Here is a 10,826-nt window from a genome sequence, read left to right on the forward strand (position 1 = left end):
GGTTTATAAGTGCTATAACAAGGACTTTTTAAAATGCCTACGGGGAAAAAAAAGACAAAAAAAAAACTTCAGAAACCTACACCACTGAAAAAGTGGACACTTTGCACTCTATAGAGCAAGCAACCAACTAGCAACCACCCAAAACACCCTAGCAACCACTTACCTCTCAGAACACCACAGCAACTGCCTAGCGACGCCTGTTATTGTATATAATTTTTCATATACCGCTTTTCAAATGGCAGCCTAGGAGTTATATAAAAAATAAACTCACAAAAATGTCATCCTGTGCCAGAAGGTTTTCTACAAAGCACTGCTATACGAAAGACACAGAAGTCTACAGAACAATGAATGTGGTGAAAAAGAAGTAGAAATAAACCTGAATGATGAAAGGTGTCGAAACGGTCTCGGATCAGTGTCTCAATATCAACCGCAGAGCTGTCACATCTTACTTTATACTAGAAGATGCCACCAACCGTGCCAGCTTCCTCTTTCATGTCTATAGAGATGTGGAACACCGCGAGCCGCCGACGAGCTGAAAACATGGGAAATGAGAATTTATTCAGGTAGAAGCATCAAAGCAGAATATAAGCTTTATTATTCCCCAATCATTTCATCCGGGAAGAAAAGAGAGGGGGAGAAAGAGAGGCAGAATTCCCACAAGGACAACTAACGAAGACTGAAATGAAGGAAGCACCTGATGAAAAGGTTATGGTGGGTTCGTGCAGCTGCGAGACGGGCAGGCAGTCCCGTTTAATCGTAGAGGAACGCTCAGTGGGTGGATGGAGGTACCGTGGGAGTCTTTGATCAGGAAGCTCAGGTGATTATGAATAAAACAAAGATGTACTTCTGCTGTGCACAGCGGACATGAATCAAAAGGACTCTGTGGTTTCTGGAGATTATACATCGCTCTGAATTTGCCGCAGACTGATCGGCGGTAGCGTCCCGTAAAGGCTCATGCTGAATGATGGCGATGTGTTTATTCCTCACGCCGACTTTGATGTGGACGTTATTTTAAATGGCGTAATTCTACGAGGCAAAGTCCCTGACAGGCGTGGACTTCCTGTGGGAGAAACAACAGGTTTGATTAGCGTGAGATGGAATAGAGCAGATGTTTAGGATATATAGCACAAACAGATGCAGTCGCTAGCAATTATCAACCCCCGGCAGAACGGGAGTGAATTTAGCTATGGGGTGTGATGTATTATTAAAGAAAAACACGACGGAAATGCCTGGAGTCAGCCACGGGGTGAGATGGTGAAATGTAGAGCGGTGTGTGTCGAGGAACAAGATTTCATCATGGCTGTAATAAGAACAGAAATGCATTAATATGGTCATAACCATGATTTACTGTAACTACATTTTTAGCATATCTGGGAAAACGTGAATGGTGCAATTTGCCCCTCTATGAAGTGGTCTCTTGATAGTGCAAAGTCTTTTCCTTCAACTTAAGTCAGTCATATTTATATTTCACCATGTTTGAAGGGGATTTATTTGTTCATTTAGGCTCTCTGCTTCACATTGTGCCCAATCAACATTGCTTAACCATAGTTAAAAAAACACTATCACATCAGATATTTAGAACTGTCTCCCTTTGGATGTTAAAAAGTCCCTTTGAATGTTTGAAAGTGTGAATTTAATTTATACAGTTTGTACTGAACATTTTTATCAAATAAATGAAGCCTTGGAGAGCATAAGAAACAGCCCCACCCCAATAAATAAATAAATAAGAAAAAATAAGAAAATAAAATACTTATTCCAAAAGTTTGAACAGTATTGTACCGTTCAAAAGTATTCCACAAAATGCAAACAAACAAACAAATAAATGTGTGTGTGTACAATTTTTGCAATTTAATTTGTAAAAATACTGTAAAAATTATACTGTAAAAACGTGTTATTAGTTAAGGGCAATTTCCATTACTATATACAGTGACATTTTTTTTGTTGTTGTAATTCTACAGTAAAATACTGTTAACATGTATAAATTTGGAAGTGAAAAATACATATTATTTAGAGAAAAACAAAACAAAAGGGTATATTATTAACAATATTTCAGTTAGATGATTGTGTTTACATACAAAATTGCCACAGCAAAAATGCATTACAAATAACAAAGTAGTATTAATAAGGTGCTTGTTTTGATTATACTTTAAGCACCTTAGTTTAATACTATTTTGTTGTTATATATCTATCTGTCTGTCCATCTGTCTCCGTCTGTCTGTCTATGCACGCGCACACACACACATACAGTATATGCATTTTCAGTTCAGTTCTACATGGCACACAACCCGGTAACACACTGACCTGCATTCTAGGATATTCTTCAGTGTCACACAGTACACAGATGTTCAGATGACAGCAGGAATGAAGATCACTCAGGTGAACCGTGTCAGTATAATTCAGACCTACTGGTGCAGACAACTGATACAAACCTGATAAAATCAATGCATACCACGGCCCGACGCAGACACACACACACACACACACACACACTTCATGCCCTCCAGGATTTCTAGAGAGCAGGAGGGGGAAGAGGACCCCATTGAAATCTTCCAGGGCATGTAACACCTGCGCGATGTTTGCAGAGAAAAGCAGTGAGGAGGAAAAGCGAGAGCTTTAATTAGTGTTTGCGAGAAAAGAAAACCTGCAGCATATGGATACGATTTCACAACCATGTTTGTTTTTAGAAACGGTGATAAAATCAGATGTAGCTCATATCTTGCCACACAGAAAACTATCTGTGTATCTGTGACACATGCCATTATCTCCTCTCTGCTGGTTGTTCATGAGATTCAATTTCTCCCCACCGCCCTCTTCAAGATAATGATCAGGAGACCATGTCCATCACTGGAAATATCTCGAGATCTTCCACAAGCTCCATTTCAGATTATAAAAAATGGTGAAAGTCAATAGAAAATAACAATAGACTGTATAATTCCATTTTTTCTTATTATTAAAACCCAGAACACCCTAGAAACTACACAGCAACACAATGAAAACATACCATCCACATTGCAACACCTTACAAACAGCATAAACATTTACATTTATTCATCTAGCAGATGCTTTTATTCAAAGCGACAAAAGAGGAATACAACAACTGATTCACAACCACAACAAACTCAGTCAAACATAACTTATTATTCATCTTTCAGCCATCATGGTATATTGCACTGAATTACATCTGCTAAGTGAACATGTTTTGCCCCCAATAAAAACGACAGAGCTTTGAGAATAAAGATAAGCATTTCAATATCATCTTACAAAAACATATTATTGGAAGATATAGAGTGATCTCATAATTATATGCATTTTATGTAATTAGTTTGTTATAAAGATTTCATTGAATAACATTACAAGCTATCAGAATTATCTTAATTTTGGCAGTGTAAATATCAGCAATTGCACCAAATTGCATATTTTTGCTTTTTTGGGGGGCCCCTGAATATATATTATATTCTCAATATATATTAGCCATAAAAGCTTGACGTATCAAATATGATGCTAAATAAAAATCAAACTTTAAGATTTTGTTTAATGCCTCAATACATATCAAATAAATGTCGGCAAAATCTGTTTTTAATGTCAAGTTTTAGATGGTAAATATCCAGCTTTTTGGAATAGGATTTTGGGCCAATGAGATTCCACTGGGGGCGGAGCTACCTAGTGCAAAGATTAGTTAAGACAAAATATGGAAAAGCTGTTAAGAACAGTATGCAAGGAAATCATAAAGAAAAACTAATTCATGCTACAGAGACAACACTGAAAGTATTGTGTTGATGTGTTTTATTTCTGCCGTTTGAGTCAAGTTGCACTAGAAGATAAAGCTCCTAAAGCACTTGCTTATTTCACCGTCACAGACTCGCATAAACTCGCATGCTTGTGTAACCCTGTACAGATGAAAGAACTTCAGAGGAACAAGAAAAAAGTCCAGATTCGGAACATCTCGCTCTGAACTCACAATGACAGCTCTGTCAATGAAGAAAGGGTATCTGTGAACGAAGAAAAAATCATTACCAAATGCTGTGACAGAGCTGTCAGGTGAAATGTATCGTGGGTAATACTGTAGTGTGAACTTTCCACTGGCATTTAACCGAGTGAATCTCACGGTGTGAGGCTGCATGACTGTGTCATCCAACAAAACTCTTTTTATAGGGACATACAGGAGTGCATGATGGGCCATTCAAAGGCTTTTTCCCTCGTGGGTGAAATTTTAGCCTTTTTACATCTATTTGCCAGAAAAATATAATGTAGTTTGACTGCATATTTGGGATTTAAATAATAAAACATGCATGTCGAGTGTGCTCAGGTTTAACGCTCATATTTTTTGTTCATTCATAACTTACCACTATGAAGTTGTAGGTGTTGCTGTGCACTTACGAAGGTGCTTCTTTGATGTTTTGGTCCCGAGTCCCTCCAAAGACAAAAAAATACAAATAAACAGTGAGACCACTCAGTAAAGTAACAGCACAGCTCACCTCCCCAAAACACATGATTGGAGCACAAATGCTGCAGGATGACTTTTTCACATCAGTTGAATTTTTAATACTTAGGGTTTTGAAGTCTCCATTGCTCTGCTTTGCTTGAATTCTAAACCCTAAGTCTGTTTTAAACCTTACTGTTTTGTTTGTTTGTTCAAGACTTTTTCTGAGTAACACTTTCCCTCTAGACCAAACTTTTTGTACAGTATTCATTCAAACTTTTGGGAGATGCTTTGCTGTGTACCGTCTACTGAATATACAAGCGAGGTCAAATGGATTTGTATAGCGCTTTTCATAATATAATACAATTAATGCCGCGATTTCAATATTCATAAGGATTCATTTTTAGGTGTCGTCAATACGTCAGTTTTGTACATTTAAATGCTGAAAATATGTCAGTATTGTACGTTTTAGTGCCAGTAAAAACGTAAGTAAATGTACGTTTTATAGAACCACATTTTACGTAAAATACATACGAATTATCATGATATCACGTTGCAGCGACTTCATTTGAAATGCTATCAAACACCGTCTGGAGTCATTCAACATGCCACACAAATAGCGTTGCTCACGAGAAGCACTTCTAACGCTCACAATTAATTCCAGTGGAGCTTGACATTAGCTTGTTGCTAATAACTCAATCATTTTATAAAAAAAAAAATACAAAAAACATTGATAGAATACAAATACTGAATGAGCCATTTTCTCTTTTAATATAAAGGATGTAAAGCTTAACCAAGCTCATTGCAATATTCTACAATCTACAAAAGACATGTGTGATTCTTATATCATACATACACAACAATGTTCACCCCTGCCCAACTACAAATGGATTTCTATGACAGAATTTAGACTTTCTGAATGCAATGTATATGCAATGTATAAATACATATAATGCCTAAAATCCTAATCTACAAATTTACCTTTTGTTCTTACGAGTCAATAGAGCGAAGAAAGCGAAGATTTCATATGACCTCAATAAACTTACCTATATTTCCTATTTAAAACACCAATATACATCATCACTCATACTTACATGTAAATTAACCATGTCAAAACAGAACACTGCAAAATTAATTTCCTATTAATTAAAACCGAAAGAGTTGTTGAGAGTCGAGTCAGAGGAAACACAATTAACAAGCATTTCCGACACCCAGCATTGGCAGGCAAATAAAACATTGTGTTAATTATTCATCGGTAGGAAATAATGCTGGAATTACCCTGCTTTAACCTGACTACTGCTTAATTGTGTTCCAAAACCTCGTTATCTCCGAAGAGGTAAATAAGAAAGTGATTACAACTCATCAGCACTGGTTTGTGTGGCCTCTCCAGGGCTGAGTGTCATCAATGTTCGTTAGGTAATGAGCAGTGATTGGTATGAAATTACTTCTTCACCTTGTCTGTCTTCTGCATGCTGCTTTATGCATAATTACCAGTGCATGACTGCCAGACAGCATCTGAAGAAGAATCACCACACAATGGAAGTGTTTGGAATAGAAAACTAGCGCTCTGCAGCATACTGTATACTGTAGCAGTACGCGAAACAGTGCACAATATGCAACCTGTAGCATAAACTGATCACAGTGACCTCATTATGTTGCATGTTTAATTAAAATAGGTTTATAATACCCAGAAAAGCTATCCATTAACATTCATCTTAATGGCGGTTGTTTAGTGTAGGACCTCTGGAAGTATCATACTTGAAATCTGCCATCTTTGCACATGGTTGCTGAAAAGGAAGACATAAATATTAAATTAAGTTCATTTCAAGCTACTAAAATCAAATAAAAAAAATCTTTGACCCCTTAGTTTAATATAAACAATTTAAAAAGTACTTTTTTTTCGTATTTCTAATCTACTTCATTTGTTAAAATTTGAATTAATTTCAAGCTTTCAGGAGCCCAATAAATTTATATAAAAATTATAAATAAAAAATGTTATAAAACATAAAAATAAATAAAACAAAACCAATAAATCAATCCTTGCCGCTTTAGTTTAACACACACACACACACACACACACACACACACACACAATTAAAATTAAATGCTATTTAAAAAGTAGTAATTTTGCATTTGAAATCCCTTATCTTTGCACACGGTTGCTGAAAAGGTAGAATTAAATATTACATTAATTTAATTTCAAGCTAATAAAATAAAATAAATAACATTGAACATTGACCCCTTAGTTTAATATGAATAATTTAAAAAGTACAGTTTTTTAGTATTTCTAATCTACTTCATTAGTTAAAAATGTTATTATTTCAAGCTTTTAGGAGCCCCATAAAATAAAATAAAAAAATAAAATAAATAACACATAAATGAAATAAAATCAAGAAATCAATCCTTGCCACTTTAGCTTAACACACACACACACACACACACACAATTAAAATGAAATGCTATTTAAAAAATAGTAATTTTGCATTTGAAATCCACTATCTTTGCAGATGGGTGCTGAAAAGGTAGAAATAAATGTGAAGTAAATTAAAAAAATAACTTAATTTCAAGCTTTTAAGAGCTCTATAAAACTGAATTAAAAAAAATAGAATACAAATAAAATGAAATAATAAAAACAAATAATCCAAGCTATCAATACTTGCCGCTTTAGTTTAAATCACACACAAATGCTATTAAAATTAAATGCTATATAAAAAGTACATTCATTTAGCATTTGTTATCCAATTCCAATTTTATTAAAGAAAAAAAAATCTATGAATAAACAACTTTTGGTCATATAACCCTTGTCAGGCAAATTTAATTTACATTACAACCAAACTATTAAAAATGACGTGGCAAACATTATTATGATAGGCACAATCATTTAAAACAAAGGCTGGCTAAGTTAAAGGGGTCATATGATGCGATTTCAATTTTTCCTTTCTCTTTGAAGCATTACAAGCTCTTGGTGCATAAAGAAGATCTGTAAAGTTTCAAAGACTAAAGTCTCAAATCCAAAGAGATATTCTTTATAAAAGTTCAGAGTCAGCCACACCTACCTAAAACGGCTCGTTCTAACACGCCCCCACATGTCTACCTAACTATGTGGGTAGATTTGCATAACGCCGCCCAAATGTTCACGCAAAGAAAGAAGGCGTAACTTTTATTCTCACTGTAGTATTGTTGACGCTGCAGCCTTGTTGTGAAGACGCTGTGTGCTTCATTGTGAAAGCGAAACTACTTTGTTTGGTCTTCCAAAAGAGCACGATATCCACTTTGTCATGCTTAGAGCTTATCTGTGCTGGTCGCTGAGGAAATACAACAACTTTCACCGTTGACAAAGCGGAGTCCAGCCCGAGGTCCGTCACATGTGGTTGCCGCTCAATCATCGCATTCACCAGGCGCATCGTTCTCGACTCCGCCGCCTCTGCTCACTCTATCCCGGCCTCAGCGCACGCTAAGCCGGGGCTTCCCCTCACGCTAGGCCGCTGTGTTATTCGTTGTGAAAGTGTTTGATCTTCCAAAAGAGGACACAACTACAAATCAGTGGTTACGCTGTATTTATCACACTGTTCCAGAACAGTTTAACACAAATATCCAGATGTGTGCAGCACATTTTATGGAGGACTGTTTACTGATCCTGGGAGAGTAACGTTAGACTACAAGCCGGCTGTTCTGACTCACGTAAGTACGTTTTCATTTAAAGGATTTGCCACTGATGATTCAAATGCGAGTTTTGGGCAGTAGAGTAGCACTTGTTGTTTGTCATTTCTCTGATCACAAACAGACAGAGTTTTATGTTTACGCGGCGCGATGCAATGCAACGTAACGCGTAAAAAGACAGTATAAGTCATTATAATCAGTAATTATGTCCCCACTGGATGCAACAAATGCCTCGTTTATAATGGGTTTTAATGTTGTCTCGTTTCTCCGGCCAGACAGGGCATCAACAGTATGTGAGGGGCGTAACATTTCCGTCTCACACTTGAGGTATTCGGCCAATCACAACGCACTGGATAACTGGCCAATCAAAGCACACCTCGCTTTTTCAGACCGATGAGCTTTGTAAAAATCGACGCGTTTCAAAAAGGTGGGGCATAGAGGAGAAACAATAATGTACAGTATGTGGAAAATAATGTTTTTTTTTACTTTAGACCGCATAAACACATTTCATTACACCAAATACACAAAATAATGTTCTTTTTAGCAGCATCATATGACCCCTTTAAATTTCATGCAAAAATATTATTTTTGTCAGGCTGATTAAATTACGCATTGAAAGTAGATGTGAAGAACTGGAAGCATCAACTGCAATTTGTCACACTGAAAATGAAAGGTCAAACTGAGTGCATTGCATTGAGCAATATGGGATTTCTTGCATTACATTTTAGCAGATGTTGTGTGTCATCAGGGTATTCCACGTAAACAGAGAGTTTGCACACTGTGCGCAGAGGAGGATGTATAAAATAATAGCTGCCGGCATACAGAGCTAGCACAGCCCGGGCTGTGGGAATTCAGCTATATACCTGACTAAACACATGAGTCTTTAGTCTAGACTTAAACAAAGAGATCCCCCTAGGAGCTACGGAAGAAAAAGTTTTTCCTCCCCTAGAGGATTTTGCACTTTCTGGCACCATCAAAATGTGAGAGGTGTATATTTATGCAGGACAGTCCTTTGTGCTGCACCTGCTGTCCTGAGTTGAGGCACTGTCGTAAACCACCCCTGAATTCTGATCACGAAAAGAAAAAGTGTAGAGGCAGAGAATCAGACTTCATATCAGATCGTTGATTCATTCAACAGTGAATGCATTATCCATCAATTCATCATTTAAGTGAATGAGCTTCACCGTCTTTGATCTTCCCGAGAGCGGCCTCATCAGGTAAATGGATTTCAGAGGGGAAGTGATGCTGTTTTGGATCGTTTCAGGATGTGCACATCTCTCTTCTCATTCTGAGAAGTGCCTCTTGTCCATGAGCAATAAGAGTGTTTTTACTATTATGTTTGACGTTCATATTCAATGAACATGACAACCCCCTATTTGGTATGGTCTACTGAATGTCATTGAAAATCTTTTGAAATATAACCCTTTTCATAAAGACATACAGTAAATTGTTAAGCCAAAACACCTCACCAGATCAAAATAAGCATTTACTGAAACTAAACTTTCTGATGTGTGACATAGAAAGATATCACGTGACGCCTACATTTCAAAATACAAATCAAACAACTAGTGAGTACAGTGGCTGTCACACTAGATTTTAAGTGTGCAAAACAGCCAACAAATAATATTTATTCCATACGATGATATCACACTTAAAGGGGTCATCGATTGCTAATTTCACTTTTACATGTTGTTTGAACATAAATGTGTGTTGGCAGTGTGTGTACACATCTACCCTATAATGATAAAAATCCACCCAGTGGTTTTTATTTAATCCCTAAAAATAATATCCCCTTTTTCAAATCAGGCCGTTCTCAGCTTCTTGTCTGTGTGACGTCACACGATTGTTGATTTAGACCTGCCCTGAGTGAGCTGTAACAGTCCGACCGCCATTATTTCGACACCGGAGCAGGAGTAGACAAGAATGGCTCCATAGCGATTGAGGTGTTTTGTTGTTGGATGTAATAATGAACATAGCAGTCGTCATTTACTCCCGACATCTGAGCCGCTGAAGACGCAGTGGATTACTTTTGTTTGTGAAGGGAATGCACCCCCTATCTACCTAAATGCATTTATGTTCGCGCGAATCATTCGTGATCCAGCTTCTCTTACAGCAGAAGTGAGTATAAAGGGTATTTTATGAATCTTTGCAATCGTTGTTCCAAGTTTTGCGGCTAAAGTAAACAGTCTCTCAGACAGGGTATATACAGGAATCATGGAGTTCAATTTAATACCTTTTAAGACATTTTTTAAGACTCTTTCCATTCATTTTAAGACCTCATCGCCACTCCAAGTTTTAAGTGGCTAATAAACAAAACAACTGACAAAACTTATTGAGGAGGGAAAATAAAAATAAAGCTCTACGAGCTAACGGGGCAATGAGTTCACACATATTCAAAAGATGTATTTGTCACATCAACTCTTATGTCTGCAAACCAGAGCTGTTTTGTGGAACACTTCTCATGACAAACACCTGACTGATCAGACAGTTTACCTGTGATTACAGAGTGCTTGATTTGATGCAGACTTGACAGAGTGTCAGTACTGCACCTGATCGTGTCTGAATGATCATGGAAGGTAAAATAATGATCACAACTATTACATCATTTTAATTGTGCATCCCAAGCCCATGCCAGTAAAAAAAAAACAGCCCAAAGTAGCGCAATTACCATGTCCCAAATATAAAAATGTCATCTCCATCCCTAAAATACATATTTTACAGTGCACATTTATCATAAACACAGCTC

The 10,826-nt window shown here is 36.9% G+C and overlaps 1 long non-coding RNA gene across 1 annotated transcript; it reads right to left on the bottom strand.

Annotated features, from left to right (window-relative positions):
* Window positions 1-3,768: 3,768 nt before the first annotated feature.
* LOC107566729 (uncharacterized) lies at window positions 3,769-5,719 on the bottom strand. Its single transcript, XR_001606543.1, has 3 exons — window positions 5,515-5,719; window positions 4,344-4,411; window positions 3,769-3,989 (listed from the first exon to the last, which is right to left on the bottom strand). It is a non-coding gene; the product is annotated as an uncharacterized lncRNA (long non-coding RNA).
* Window positions 5,720-10,826: the final 5,107 nt, after the last annotated feature.

Source organism: Sinocyclocheilus grahami, unplaced genomic scaffold (genome assembly GCF_001515645.1).
Source record: "Sinocyclocheilus grahami isolate Dianchi unplaced genomic scaffold, SAMN03320097.WGS_v1.1 scaffold1096.1, whole genome shotgun sequence".
In the NCBI taxonomy this organism is placed as follows: Eukaryota; Metazoa; Chordata; class Actinopteri; order Cypriniformes; family Cyprinidae; genus Sinocyclocheilus; species Sinocyclocheilus grahami.